We start from the raw sequence: 16,081 nt of genomic DNA on the forward strand, positions 1-16,081 counted from the left end.
TTATTGAAAAAGTATAATATAGTCACATAAAATCGCGTCTCATCCTCTCAATGTATTCAATAGAGTGAAGATATGGGGTTCTTGGTTAATTGAACTTCCATACGAAGCGCTTAAATGCAGCTTTAGTTAGCCTATGAAGATTCTTTAGAAATTGGAAAGGCCTTTTATGAAATTGATTCCTATAAAGAATAGAAATTAGACGTTGCTGTGAAATATGAATAGAATACTGAAGTAGTAAGAAATATTGTTTCACATGACTTCGGAAAATTTATTTATTAATTTTATTTTTACTTTATTCTTATTTTTTAAAGCCTTAAATACAATAAAATTGTTAAATAAACAAAAGGATAACACCGCGCTAGCAACAGAGGCTTGCAGCTGGTTTCGAAAAATTGCTTTGCCATTCATTCGGTGCCTGCTATGCAAATCTGTGTTGCATGAGAGTTTTCAGCTTTAAGGGGGTATTCTGGTCTAGAAATTTGAAAAAATCGATATTTTTGCATATTTTTAAAGTTTAGACCTTCAAAAATATGCCCTTCACCGAATTTTTCAAAATTCGAATTATATTCGGAGATACAGCGGATTTTGTGACGTCGCGTCTAAGCCGGTCGAGTGGAGCGAATCGCACAATGAACGGCATATGTTACCGGACGACTTGGGGACTCGTTCTTTCCAGAAAATCTTTTGTATTCCACACAACCTTTATTTATTCTACAATATATATATATATATATACTTTATACTTCTATAATATATACTTGGAAATATATCGCCTATTAATCCAGAGTGAGTAGTAAATATATTAATCTAAGTTATTCTATTGGAATTGTTGCTCAAACTTCAAACGCGATATTCTCATAACTCCTTTGTTTGAGATTTCGTCATGACAACTCAAGAGGGTAAACAAACTTTTTTTTTCAAGTTTACGCCATTTTGTGAATTTTTTTTCTTCGATTTGGCGTAATCCGATAGCGACATCCTAACTAACGAAGAATTTTTTTAATTTGTTCGTTTTAGATCACTACAAGGGTTGGAATCATGTCAACCATGGAGCACCGCTCTTTATGTAGCCCCCACTCCACCGGCCTGTAATTCCAGAAATTTTTTATTTTTTGTTTTTATTAATTTTTTTTATACTTTTCCCATATGAATAAAAACCATAAAATATTGGATAGTAAAAATGTTTTTCATTTTTTTTACCTTAGTTTTAGAAATACCTAAAATTAAGGCGTCTAGACCAGAATACCCCCTTAACGCCTCCACTATGCCTATGTCGTTGTAAAACTCATGCAGCTCAGTGTTTCATCACCTACGATACTCGCCGTCGCTATTGTGCAAAGGTCCGAAAATTGTCTGCAGAATCTTTCTCTCAAGCACTCTAAGGGATGCCTCATCGTCCAAGCTTCTGAACCATACGATAGAAGAAGCATGATGAAGCCTCAATGAGAGCCTTATAAAGCATACTATTACTTACCTTTTGAAGTTTACTACCAATATTATTCCACATACATGAACATTTTAAATAAACGTAGTAGTTGAAATAAATGTTTACTATACACCCCTTTTGGGTGTTTGGTGCCCACTTGTCGTTGCTTAAGAACAACGCCTTTTTACTGCTTGGAGCGCCATCTGTGTTTCACATTTTTCTGGCAGAAGGATCGCACAGATGGTTGAGGACTTCGTTAAATTTGCTGTGTCTGCGCTATTACCACGGTTGCCCGCTTCCTCTTGCTGGTGCCACTGATGCAATGTGTAACTATATCCTTTTTCTTTGTTGTTGCTTGTTTTATTGTGCGGGAGTAAGGATGGAAAGGACAAGTTTATGGATTTGAGGAATGAGATTTTTTGGGAGGACCGTGCTTTATATGGGATTCGAACCCACAACCTCTGGGATGGCAGGCTAGTGCACTAACGCTAGACTACCGAGGCCCAAACTTTACTCCACAAATAAAATATTAACGAAAATAATACGATTGCTCATATTTTCAAGGAAAACAGTTATTTACACAAAGTATTAATTTATTTTAAATGGACAGATTCCTGTAAATTTTCGAAAAACAAAGGGATTTTTTCATAATTGTTATAATAGTCCTTTAAGAATATGTCAAAATATTTTTAGAATATAAATTTAAGTATTTCTTGTATTATAGATCGCCAACCGTGACGACTCTATTCTTTCCGTTCGAGCGCTGGGAGAGGTATAGCTACGCTGCCGACTTTAAACGCATTTTTCTCAAAACTATATTTTTCGAATTGCCGTACACGATATCGCGAAAAGTTTTTGTCCGATCTCCCTAAAATGTTGCACACATCTTTTTTATGATATTACTTTCTATGTGTTTCAAGTTTTTGAAAAAATAATTTTTTCGAATCAAAAATAGTAGGAAAATTCGCCCCGAAATTCATTTTTTTGAAGCATTTTATTCCGCGAATTATTATTATTTTCCATTTTTGTTTAATTCATATAGAAATTATGATATTAATAAACAAAAAAAAATTGGTTTATTGTATTCAGGTCACTGACGCCGATGCTACAATGCCCGCCGATTGAGAAGCCCCACTGCGACCTTCCTGGAAGAATTGAGTGTACATCCGCTATTTTAAACAATTAAAGTAAAAAAAATTGAATATTATTTTAATGTATAAGTAAACTGTATGTCAATTTTGAAAAAAAATATGTCGACTTCTTCATTTTAAATAATTTTAATGAAAATCAGGTAAAATATGGCCGTTTACAAGTATCTGTCCCCTTAACTGATTTCATTTTTCTAACAAAGCAACCTATGCTTTCTAATAAGTCCGGTTATGAATATGATCATTCGAAATGCAACTTTACTCAACTCCAAAATTAGTTGTTGTGTCAATAATTTTGTCCGTGTGTGTATGGTAATTGCATTGTCGATTCAAGGTGAAGAAACGGTGAGAGCTTTTTATTTTACCAATATGAGCAAACTCTTGAAACGACGTGCGCTGATCCACTTACTGCGATATATGCTACCTTCTGTATTTTCTCAACCATACACACATATATAATGTATAAATAAGAACAGCTTAACTCCATAACTAACCGTTTCTTTGTCACACCCGACAATGAACATGTTGGGAAACGCTGAATGATTTTATTCCCAACGATAATGAAAACAAACGTCGTTGAGCGAGAGTAACAATTTTGCTGTCCAGTAGCGATCAGTCGGTGCGCGAGGGTTCAAGCGACGAAGTACGCAGATTTTCCATTGGCACTGAAGAATTAGTAATATTTTTTTTCCTATTTGTGAATAAAAAGTAATACAAAATTTGCAATTACATCAATAGTTTGGCGAATTCGAAGGCACAGAAACTACAAGTGAAAAAAAAGAAAAAAATAGTAAGAAAAAAACGTTTCGGTGGTGAAAGACATTTTTAAGGCCATAAAAGCAATTTTTTGAAGGTAAAAGTGTGCATAAAAACAAAAACAACATATTTGATATAGATTTGTGAGAATACGATAAGATAAAAGTCAACTATAAAAGTAAAAAAATATGAAACTGAAATAAGAAGGCAATAAAATAAATAAAAATAAAAATTATAACAATAAGCACAAAAACCTTTGAAACGTTAAGTAACTGGAGGCATTGAGCAAAAGTACTCAAAAACATACCGTGCACATGTATACATACCAACATACGTGCATATGTGCAATCAAAAAGATGAGATAACGGGCGCACGATTAGCCCATTACCTTGGCAAAGTTACCTAAGTGAGCAGGTGAACATTTACTTTACTTAGAATTAATTTAGGTGGCGAATTTTAGTGAAGTCTTGTGAAGAAAAGTGAGCTCAACTGTTTTTTTTTTTTAATTTTCAAACGAAGCAAACGCGCCGGTATGTAAGTCACTGTTAATATAATGCAAGTCTAAAGTACCGCAAATTAGGTGCTAACAAAGCTAGTTGCTCAGAAAACAACAAGCAAGTGAAGTAACTCACCATCTGGTGAGAAAATAAAACATTGTACTATGATTGCATGTCAGTGCCAATATAAATGAACTACCAAGACCAAAGTGAGCGGTGGAACAGCGTTTTAAACAAAAATTAAAATAAAGCAATAAATACAAAATATAGCCTCAACAAAAAATAAAGCGGAAAGCACATTAAAATCTACGGAAAGCTTCATAGAACTAACAACATAAAGTGCCGAGCTACCCGCTTCAGCAACTGCAAAACAAAAAAAACAAATGCGAGAAAAAAACAAAAAACCTCCAGTGACATGTGCATTTAATTACTACCAGACTCAGACAAACGCCCATCTATTTGGTGATGCATCTATACAGTGGCGCACATAAAAATCCAGACCCAACAAGTGCAGCTTTTGCTGTTATTTTTTGATACGTTTTTTTATTAATTAATAATTGCTTGAAGTTACTTATTAAAAAAGATCGTTTGAAGTAAATATGCATTTTATATATTTTTAGTTGTGCTTGGAAAAAGACTTATTTCGTATACTTTGTGCTTTTTATCACATTATAAATTATTATTATAGTAACAGCATCAAGCATCCTCGATACATTTTTGAAGTGTCACTCTTTGACCGGACTAAAATTTGAGTCGTTATAGCAATGTGAATCGAGTGGCGGGGAGCATAAACTAATTTTGGTATTCTTTGGTACTTTTTGGCTAGAAGCTGAGCGGCTAAACTAAGAGGAACGTTTAGAAGCTGGTTTGATGTTACCGTCTTTTACGAACTCTTCTCTAAAGTTTTCGATAGTGTTTTGTTTTTGTATTTTTTGGTGCGTCCTACAGTCGACTCTGCTCTTCTATTTTTACAGTTTTTTTAAGGCACATACCACCTGGGCTAAAAAGCCTCGGTCCTAACAAAGGCAACATATGTTTTTTGTCCAAAGTTAGCTTCATTAATCAACGTAATTTCCATCAAGAACAATGCAACCATTCCAACTCCGTTCTAACTTTTCAATACCACTTTTGTAGAAGGATTTATCGGTTGCCTCAAAATAGGCCTCAATTTCAACGATAATATCTTTATTCGAGCAAAATTTCTTACCGGCGAGAATTTTTTTAGGTCTGTGAACAGCCAGTAGTAGTCCCTGGGAGCCAAATCAGGCGAACACTGTGAATGTGGGAGCAATTTGAAGTTCAATTCATGTAGTTTTGCCATGTTTTGATTGCCTTTTGCAACGGTGCGTTGTCTTGAAAGTGAGCAAACGCGGCACCCACTTTGAACAGAGCTTTCTCATAGTAAAATGTTCATAATTACAATATAAAGCGAACACGTTTTTTGATATCTTTACGATGTCAGCTAATTCACGCAACTTCACTTTTCAGTCTTTCGAAACGATTTTGTGGGTATTTTACAGTTTTCTGGTGGTACTATCTCACTTGGACGGCAGTGGGAGTGCATCATCGGTGTCTCTACGACCACGTTTGAAGTCAGCAAACCATCGTTTTACTGTGGCTTACGATGGATCGGAGCCCGCACAACATTATTCAAGCCAAAGTTTTTAACCCTTGGTTTTGAAAATAATAAAAGTAGTGTCACTCTTAGCACAATAACTCACGAACTATAAACCATATATACTATATATATAATTGGCGCGTACACCCTTTTTGGGTGTTTGACCGAGCTCCTCCTCCTATTTGTGGTGTGCGTCTTGATGTTGTTCACAAATGGAGGGACCTACAGTTTTAAGCCGATTCCGAGCGACAGATATTTTTTATGAGGAGCTTTTTCATGGTAGAAATACACTCGGAGGTTTGCCATTGCCTGCCGAGGGGCGACCGCTATTAGAAAAATGTTTTTCTTAATTTTGGTGTTTCAGCGAGATTCGAACCTATATTCTCTCAGTGAACTCCGAATGGTAGTCACGCACCAACCCATTCGGCTACGACGGCCGCCAATGAATAGAATATAATGAAATTTTAACCGCTGTTTTTTTTAACCCTAGAAGGACATTCATATTTTTAGTACACTAAAGACATTCTTCGTCGAAATGACGACAACTCTTTTTGTGCTTCTTCAGATTGCACCTACACCCAAAAATAATAAAATATAAATGCAATATTTTACTCTGAATAATTTGCGCTTTTTGCGTCGACCACTTATGACGGTTTTTTCCACGTAATATGGCTTTTGAGAAAGTAATTATATCAGACTTTTCAAGCAACACATTCAACGCGATATCGCCTTAGTCTGCAGAAACCTCTTCAGAAGAGTTTTCTTCGTCCCTTAGCTCCCCCTAATTATGATAAGCAATCGAGCGCCGTCAAAACGACGAAGAATGTTCGTCCAGGGTTAAGATTAGTACTAACTGAAAAAGAAGTGATTGCAATAAAACTAGTACCATCTATATCTTAGGCACGGGACTTTTCAGTCCATGTGTTATATAAAATACAACGACCACTAAAACCCCAATATATTTTCCAATAAATGCAAGTTTAATACCTGTCCGGATTTTTGTGGCTGCAACTGTATAATCTGTATTTACATACAATCACGTATGTACATTCCATATACGCCGTTCTTCGCTTTGTCATTTGCATAGTAAGACTGGCTAATACGTGTGTCACAACTTGGTCGGCGTTAACCGTAGATTTTCTAAAACCATCAATTTACACTGCACCTTAGCAACCCACTGCCTGCAGTACAACAACTAATTATAATTATTTACACGCTGTGTGTGGTATACCTTGTAGGGAAAGGCTTAAGCAACCAACCATAAATTTAATTTTATTTAGTTTAAAGTGAACTAGTTCCGTTGAAACTTAATTGCTGTTACTCCATTTTAAAAACAGCTTACATTTAGCACGAGTGGCTATTTTAAATAAATTGATGGCTGAATTGTTAGTTAATTTATCTTTACGCCAGTGACAGTTATATTGAATTTATAAATTGAAAACATTCTCAAATTAAAGAAAAAGATATTTTGTAACAGTTATTAGAAGAGAAATATTTTTTCCGTTTTTTGCCTGAAACTATATTTTACGTTGACAAAAGTGCAATATTTGTTTTATTTTTTACGTTGTCTGATAGCTAGAATGCAGTAGCAATATTTTTTCCTTTCCTACTCTGCATCTACATATGTATACTCACACATTTATAGTATAATAAGCGAGGGTATTTTTTGCACCGTTCGTTCTATTTTTAAAAATGACAAGTCGAAATAAATGAGGCAAACTGGGTGAACGACTGATAGATCGAGCACTTATTAGTACTGAGATTGATAACTCCATGATATTATTTCTCAATGGTTCAACTTAAGATAAGATTAAATTAGACCAACTAAGAGAGGAAAATGTACAAAAATAAATGGTATGCAATTGATAAATAGCTGTGTCATTGTGGCAAGGAGTTACGTAAAGTTTCCGTTTTGTTTCATTGATAATTGTAAATAATGAAAACTATTGCATATTAGTTATCGGACAAGAGAAACCAAAAATATATACGAGGGTGGCTCAATAAGTACCCGGTTTGGTGACGGAGGGCATCCCTGGGTGAAGTTGGTATTAGCATCGTGTGCCGCCATCTATCAAATGTCGGCAAAACAAATTTCAGACTGAGTGATAGGTTAGTTTGGATTTGGGAGCTATTCGAGTAAGACGTATTTCGTGATTTTCGCTAAGATGGAAGAAGAGCAGTCCCGTTCGATAATTGGCCTTTTGTTTTTAGATGTGAAAAAATGCGAGGAGATAAAGCAAAGTGGGATCCTGTCTATGAGGATGCCTTGTCATCTATGACCATAGCTACTAGATATTGGTTCAACGAATTTAAACGTGGGCGAACATCTGTTTTTGATGAGGAGCGACCAGGACGCCCGGCAGACGTTGTTACCGAGGAAATCATTCAAAAAAATCATTCGCTGATCGATGAATGAAGGTGCGCGAAGTAACAGAGGTCAAAAGTGTGTCCACCGGATGGTAATTAATATTTTACATGATAAGTTAGCGATGAAAAGATTGTCGGCCCGATGGGTGCCGTGATTGTTCACGGCTGTTAATTTCGAAGAAGTGTTTGGAGCAAATTAAGCGAGAGCCGATGGAATTTTCGCGCCGCGTTGCCACCGTTGATGAAATCTGGATTCATCATTACGCACCGGAAACTAAACGACAATAAAAGTCTTTGAATCTGCTTCAAAGAAAGCGAAGACAGTCCCAGCGGCCGAAAAAGTCATGGCGACGATTTTTTGGGATGCGAACAGCGTCATACTCAAGGATTTCTTAGAAAAAAGAAGAACGGTCACTGTACAATACTAAAGTGAGGTATTGGGCCGCTTTCACAAAAAATTGAAGGAGACACAGTCGCATTTGGGGAAACAGAAGGTGCTTCGCACCACGATAACGCACCAGCACATTCATACGGAGTTGTCACCGACAAACTGCATGAATTACGTTATGAATTGCTGCCGCACTCCTCGTACTGCGACAGGAAAAAATGGCTCGCGGGCAAAAAAGTTAGTTCAAACGAGGAAGTCATCGCCGAGACAGAGGAGAGAGAGTTCGACAAATCCTATTTTTTAGAGAGGTTAAAAAATGGCCGGAGCGTTGGGAGAAGTATATCTTTCTAAAAAGAGATTATGTATATTGAAAAATAAAAAAAAAATGTTGAAAAAATGGTGTCCTCATTTCCAACACGGGTACTTTGAACGCCCCTTGTATATAAATAATATATGGCATATCACCCTTACAGACGAAATAAAAAATATTTTTAATTTTTGCGACACAAATTTCAACTGTTTGGCATTTCTAGCTCTATCTTGAAATTTTCTTCCTAAGCAACGCACATAGGTTCTGATTTTGTGTAACGTTGTGAGTTCAGGCGTTAAACGTCAGGCGTTAAACACCCTTTCAATCTAATCACCCTTCCAATCTAATTTTTCATGATCCGGCTGAGGTTTGCAAGCTTTAGCTTACTTGAATCGCTCCGGGATTATTTTCAGTGCTTTCCACAGGAAGCTGAAGCTCAGTTCAGAGGTGGATAATTCACATCGCCAGTATGCTTAATAATATGCTTACCAACAACAAAGATCGTACGGTTCCGATTCGTCATTTTTATCGTCAGATAAAAGCAGCTTATGGGCCAACGAAGTCGATCCCCTGATTTGGAAATTGCTTTTGAAAATATAATTTGTATGCTCAATCGGACAGAATAAGTCTATAGGCGATAATAAAGTTGCTGGCTGCGCTAATGGAACTTCATAAGCGAGCCATCCCATATCTTCACTAAAAATTCTCATTAGTCTGATAAATGCGATCTCGATTTTCTGAGCGTGTACCTCCTCACGGAGGTATTTTACGTGGTTATTATTTGACAGTCAATAATTAAATTCTCACTAATTGGGATATAAACAAAAGGATAAAATAAGAGATCAGATTCTAGAAGGAGGGACACTAGTCTCATTAATGGATTTCCTGCTGGGCTTGACTTACAGCAATTCCCCTCTAAGTAGCTCTCATACTGAAAGGGCACCAATATTCAAACAAGTGTTTGTAAATTATGTATTAATTAAGTTAAAATTATCATTACTTACAAAAGATCTTAATTGTAATTTGAGTTTTTTTATTTCGCGGCCTCAAGAAAAGCAGAGTGTTTTCCTACACCCTTTTTCGTTGTGATATAAAATACCTTTACCTCTTATTACAATTCCAAGTGAAAAATAAATCTAGGTTACTCTAAAGAGGTAAGCCACTAATACTTTTTATACTTACAATGTAATTACAATTAAAAAACTGCTCATAGTTGTCATCAAAAACGTCTGAGTGCTTAAAGTGGCCAGTGGTGTCTTGTTGAGTAGTTTCTATATAAGTATGAGTGTGGCAGATAACTTAGACTTAGTAATTACACAAATGTTGTCAGATAATAGGGTATATGTATTAAGTAGGGCATAATACCATTTAGTGAATTCCACTTGTTCGTCTGCTTAGTAGCACCTTGGTTTCGCGTTGATTGCAGATCTTCTCTAATTGGGGTAAATATTTAAACTAGGTATATTTAATTATGATACAAAATCCCACCAGCTGCAAAAATTAAAACAAAGAATACAAGTTAACTCCTCAAAAGTGATATTATCGCCCTCAAAGTACTTGCCATCAAATGCAACGCACCTATGTCAGCGTTCGTTTTCGATATTGCCATCAGATCCTTGTTCGATTTTTCCATGACTTTATTTCGGCTGTTAAAACGCGTTCTCGGTAGTGGTTTTTTGACTCTCCACCCACTCGCCTGATATCTGCATTGCTTGTTGTACTCATATACATTCGACTCGTCTCCAGTAATGATGTGTTAGACGAATGTTGGGTCGGATTCAGCCTTGGAAATCATGTATTTGGTGATTCCAACCCGGTCTCTTGTTTGCATGAAATTTAGCTCCTTTAGGGCCAACTTTGCAGCAACACGGCGCAAACCCAAATCATTAATTACAATATCCTGAACGAATTCATAAGCAATGTTCAAGTCCAGGCGGGAAAAATTTAGTATAATGTAACCTGCTTTGAAAAAAAGGTTTAAAGGGAGGGATAGAGGTGTGTATCCCCATTTTAAAACTGAAAACCGCACCCTCCGGAGACATATAGTTTTTAAGTAATTTAATGATAAAGTTGTGTAATTTAGCGAAAAGTTGGTGTTGCCATACATACAAAAAAAGCGTGGTAGGAGGAAATTTAAATTAAAAACAGTGCGACTGTCTGGATTATGTTATGCACATATTTAACTCATCGAAGCTTAAAAGCAGCAATATTTAATATCGCAAAAAATAATAAAGTAATTAAAAACCAAAAATTATGGTTTATAAGTATATTGTATTGCTTCCATCAGTTTTACAAAGGGGTCCTCATGCTTTTTATAAACAAATTTTCTCCACAAAAATTCGATTATCATGTCTGCAAAACAAAAAAGAGTGTTTGTAGTTGTTTGTAGATGAAAGTGATTATATGGAAAAATGCCTTTACATTTAATTTTAGCGAAAATAATTCGAGTATAAAAATAAGTAAAAACACGCATGTGAGTGTGTATTTAGTGAAATTTAGCGAAATGTAAAAAAATATATAGTGTAATGTGCCAAACTATAATGAAGTTCCCGAGGGCGCTTTGAAGGCAATTAATTACGAGACTATTATTTCCCGAATAATTGGGAGTTATAAAGATTGTTCCTTAACACCTCCCTAACATCTCCGCCAAGTTTCATTAATAAAGACATTATAGTTTGCCAAAAATTGCCCAACCGTTTTCGGTGTCGAAGATCTGCCACTACGTTTGCCATCCCCGATGGACCTCTTGACCTGATGGTTCTCTTCTGAAGCGTTCATGCCACTCGTAAATGGCTGTTTTATTAAGATTGTCATTACCTAAACAGTTTACCAATATTTCTAATGTTTTCGCACCATTGAATCCATTTTTAATATCGAATTTATTACAAATTCGTTGTTGCAAATTCAAATCCATTTTTAATATTAAAAAAAACTAAAATACATGTAGAGACACATTTACTCTAGACGACGTGACTTTCATAAATGTCAAGTAATGGCAATACAAATTTTGGTAGGATCACTAAATATGGCAACCTAGCAAAAACAAAAAGAACGTAAATCAGTTGACCTCGTCAACTTGGCCAAGTTGGCGTCACCTAGAGGGTGCTCCGTGAATTGTTTGATCAAAGTACTACAGCTATTGGCGATCGCAAACTACCGCGAACATTTTTCTCAAAAAACGTCTCACATTGGGTGGTGTTAAAAAAACTGAGTAAGAAATGAAGGTTGGGCATGTGTATATGTTTAAAAATTTTATAAAATTAGTATAGAATTTGTTCTTCGCGTATAAGTATACACGTTGTAAAAATATATATGTAAAATATGCTTCCACCTAAAACTTCATAAAAGCATGACATTCGGCTTTATCTCGTGTTAGTATCAAGTATTATAAATTAGCTTCAAATCTAGCAGCACTCACCCCCACCCCCCAAATTAAAGAAATTCTTATTATATTATCTCTTATTCCTATTATACTTATCTCAAATAATTACGACTATAATCTGCGCCGGGTATAGAAAGTCCGATTTCACCGGAATTTAGCCAGACACATCTTTACTTGCCCACACGGCATCAAAAACACTAAAAAATTTTATAATCGGGAAACTTTTGGGATGTCATCGAAAGAGGACGCAAATATTATACTTACTTCTATGAACTGGCCTCAATGTTTATATTCGAAGAGAAGAAGAAGAAATAAAAAGTACGCCTAAAGATCATAAAGGCGACAAACTTTCAGATTAAATCAAAGCTATTTATAATATTTGTGCCAAACAACTACCCACGAACTCATGATTTGTCCATGAACCCATGATACGGGTCCGTGCTTTCTTTATTTCTCATAGAGTTCAGCAAAAATGTTGGACATTCAGCTCAGTTTTAATAGTGGGTTTTCGTTCCATTTAACAGTTTTTAAGGCGAAACAAAAAATACTTTATGGTGATAAGATTTTACGTCTTTACTAATTTAGAGGGTTTTCCAATAACAGGTGTTACTTTGAATAGCCCGCTATTTCGGTAGATGTCACTTTTGAAGCTGTCATTTTTTGATATTTGACAAGTAGAAACTAATCTATGAATAAAAATGGAACGATACACGCTTAAACAACGCATTGAAATTATTAAAATTCACTATAAAAATGGGGAAAATTTGGCAGAGATGGTTCGTAAAACTCGAACCGGCCGATCATCAACAACGTCGTTTCTTTGCTGATTGGGTCGTTGAAATGCATGAAAATGATCTGGAACTCCATCGAAAAATCATCTTGAGTGATGAGGTCCATTTCCAAATCGGTGGCTTCGTCAACAAGCAAAATTGTCGGATCTGGAGCTCCGAAAATCCAAGAGTTATTATTGAAAAGCATCTCTATCCTCAACGTGTGACTGTTTGTTGCGGTTTATGGTCCGGCGGAGTCATTGGAGCTGACTTTTTCGAAAATGAAGCTGGAGCAACAGTTTTGGTGAATGGATTGCGCTACTGAGAGATAATTAACGATTTGTTATGGTCGGAATTAGATGGTATTGATCTGGACAACGTTTATTTTCAACAAGACGGCACTACGTGCCTCACAAGGAACGAAACCATTAATCTTTTAAGGGAAAACACCTTGTGACTTTTTTCTTTAGGGCCACGTGAAAGAGAAGGTCTACGCCAACAGCCCAGGGTCGATTCAAGACCTCAAAGATGGAATTCGTGAGGCTATCGAGGACATAGGGCAGGCATTTTGCAATTCGGTTATGGAAAATTTCATGAAAAGGATATTGTCCTGTAAACGTGGTCGTGGAGGTCATTTGGCTAATGTTATTTTCCATTATTAACAGCATACCTTCCTCTTTATAATGAAATAAACATCCGATCATTTATATTAAAAAATAGCATTTTTCTTTGAATATCAAAATAACACCTCTTATTGGAAAACCCTTTATTTACAAAAGCGTGAGATAATGCATTAGAACGAGAAGACTTCATGCTAAACCGCTGTGGATTGCTAGTGTTTGGCCCACCTCTTAAACCGATTATTGAACTCCTCCAAGCATTACTAGTTCCAACTAGAAATTGGATTAGAGGCTAATTTCAAGCCAGTTGTATAAAAGGTGTAACACCGACAGTACCAAATTTTTATGATTAATCAATGAAGTTAAATAGTTACAGCAGTGATGGCAGTGATTTTGTTACTAAAAAGAAAGAGGTAGATTCGGAAATAGATTTCGATAACAATTCAATGGATAATTTGCTGTTTACGGATGGGAAGTAACAGAAGGCGGAGTATACGGAAAATGTAAAAACTACATTAAGATTCAATTAACGACGTGAGCTTTTTTTCTTAATGCATACACTTACATTCATATATACTATGGAAATTGAAAATTATTATGAATGTATGGCATTGCAAAACTTAGCTTGAAACCGCATTTTCGTTTAACTACACTTTTTCTCATTGAGCGAAACTATAATTTAAATACAGTTTTACAACTCTTCCAATCATTTAAGCAATGAAATCGATATATTCGCTGTAGTAAAATGCAACGAATTGAACGAGTATTTCAAATCCTACTCTCTCCACCCTTTCCAATGGCTTGCTTTAGTTATCATTCACTGCCACTGATACGTACATTTGGCTCTTCACGAGCAGCAAAGTTGCTTAATTTTACAATTGAATGAATTTGATACCATCATTGCGTGTTTAATGCACAAAGCTATTCTCCTTATTTACAATTAGTATGTTTATAAATATGTGAGTATGACCGAATAAAAAAAAATTATTTTATTTTATTGGAGCATTGACCAAATTTAATGAGTATTTCCTTATGGTTAAATAATACAAGGTGCCGCAAATTTAATCAACCTATCGAAAGATTTTTAGTTTTTTGAAGTGGCGTTGACATCTGTGTACTAGACAGATGCAGTATGCTAACAGATACGATATGGATCGCGTAAATCTCAAAATAAAAATTTCCAACACTCAAAATCATTTTTTGTATTTAGTTAATCAACATCAAAATAGAGTGATTAGTTTTGCGCCCTCTTGTATATACTAGCCGATCTGATTATGAACCCTGGACAGAAAATTTATACTGGCAGACAGTAGTTCGAATTTAATTTTCAGAAAAGAAGAAAAAAGTTTTTAAATAAAGCAAAATTACTCTCATTTAGTACAAATGATTCAAGAATGATAGATTACCAGGTTTACACAAGCATGATAGAATAAGAGATTGCGCCTTCCGAATTCGCGGTAACGTCAGGCTCCATGCAAATACAGGCAAAAGGAAGAGGTACTACAGTAGATACTCAATACTTGCGACACATTTTTTTCATTGCGTATTCAATACTTGCGACATTAGAAAATCTGTACCTCGATACTTGCAACATTTTTTTATTTTGGTCTTCCTCATTTGCTCTTTTTAAGTTCATATTTTTGAGAATAAAGTTCGGTGAAATACTACCGATGTCATTATGGGGAAAACACTTTTTGAGTTGAATTTAGTGGGAATACCGGCTAACTCATTTCCTGTCGAAATGGTAGTTTTGCGTTATCTTTTGCATGGTGTGGTGTCAAAATGGCAAAGAGAAAATTTACGCTGCTTCCCATAAAAGAAAAAGATGACATTCTGAACAAATTAATTGCGGGAATTTCCATTAATGCTTTAACTAAAAACTTTTACGTGCATAGAGCAACAATAACAGACTCCGGTACAGGTAAAAGGAAATTATAAAAATGGAACAGGCATTGTTCAATTGGTTTCTGGATCAAAGGGTCAAAAACTTACCAATCACCAGGGAAATGTTAAAAGAGAAAACAAAGTTATTGCATGCCAAAATTCAGGAAAAGCCTGGAACCTTCCACGCTTCGAAGCTTCCTGGTTAACTTGCAAACTTTAATACGAGAAAAATTGATCAATTAAGAGTGACTCCATTAAACCCATTTTTGGACAAAAACTTTTACCCGATGATACTCTTGTGCGCTTAAAAGAAACCTCGGCTCCGGGGCATACTATCAGTATGGAGCAAATATAGTACCATTCTTTACTTGTACAAATGCTGCTGGAAATCGTAAAGTAAAAATAATGGTTATTGGGAAATCGGCGAATCCGCATACATTACAATTTTTTATTGATATACCAGTTGTCTACAAAAGAAATGAAAGTGCTTGGATGACCTTAGCTTTATTTGAAGAATGGTATATATGAGAATGAGGTATATCCAACAAAGAAAACTGTTTTAATCAAAAATTGTTAAAAATAAACAAGTAAAAGAGTTCCTTCGAGGGCAAAATCTTTCTGAAAAAGCACTTTTTCATATTGATAATACCAAAGACCATCCCAAAGAAGGCGAGTTAAAGAGGTACGACGGTCAAATATCCGTAATGCGCTTTCCTCAAAGCTGTACGGCTCTAATAAAGCCCTTGGATTAATACGTTAGACTTACTAAATTGAACTACCAAAAAATCCTTCTTACGTCTTATTGTTCCTCGTAGAGAAACCTTGGATGAGTCATTGTGAAATATCGACCTGAAAAATGCAATTTGTGTTTTAGATGGTGAATGGGATGCTCTTGGTGCAATTTCAATTCGGTCG

At 35.6% G+C, this 16,081-nt stretch overlaps 1 protein-coding gene across 7 annotated transcripts in view; it reads left to right on the forward strand.

Moving 5' to 3' along the window:
- The first annotated feature begins 3,168 nt into the window (after nucleotides 1-3,168).
- Nucleotides 3,169-16,081, forward strand: part of LOC129242566 (uncharacterized) — a 28,945-nt gene continuing 16,032 nt past the window's right edge. The window contains exon 1 of one of the 7 annotated variants that reach the window (XM_054879280.1): nucleotides 3,169-3,744. The gene's annotated coding sequence lies outside the window, so the exon portion shown is untranslated. Of the gene's footprint in view, nucleotides 3,861-3,882; nucleotides 4,421-16,081 lie in introns of those variants that run through there. The other 6 variants (XM_054879281.1, XM_054879282.1, XM_054879286.1 and 3 more) reach the window with 6 other exon arrangements.

Source organism: Anastrepha obliqua, chromosome 3 (genome assembly GCF_027943255.1).
Source record: "Anastrepha obliqua isolate idAnaObli1 chromosome 3, idAnaObli1_1.0, whole genome shotgun sequence".
NCBI lineage: Eukaryota > Metazoa > Arthropoda > Insecta > Diptera > Tephritidae > Anastrepha > Anastrepha obliqua.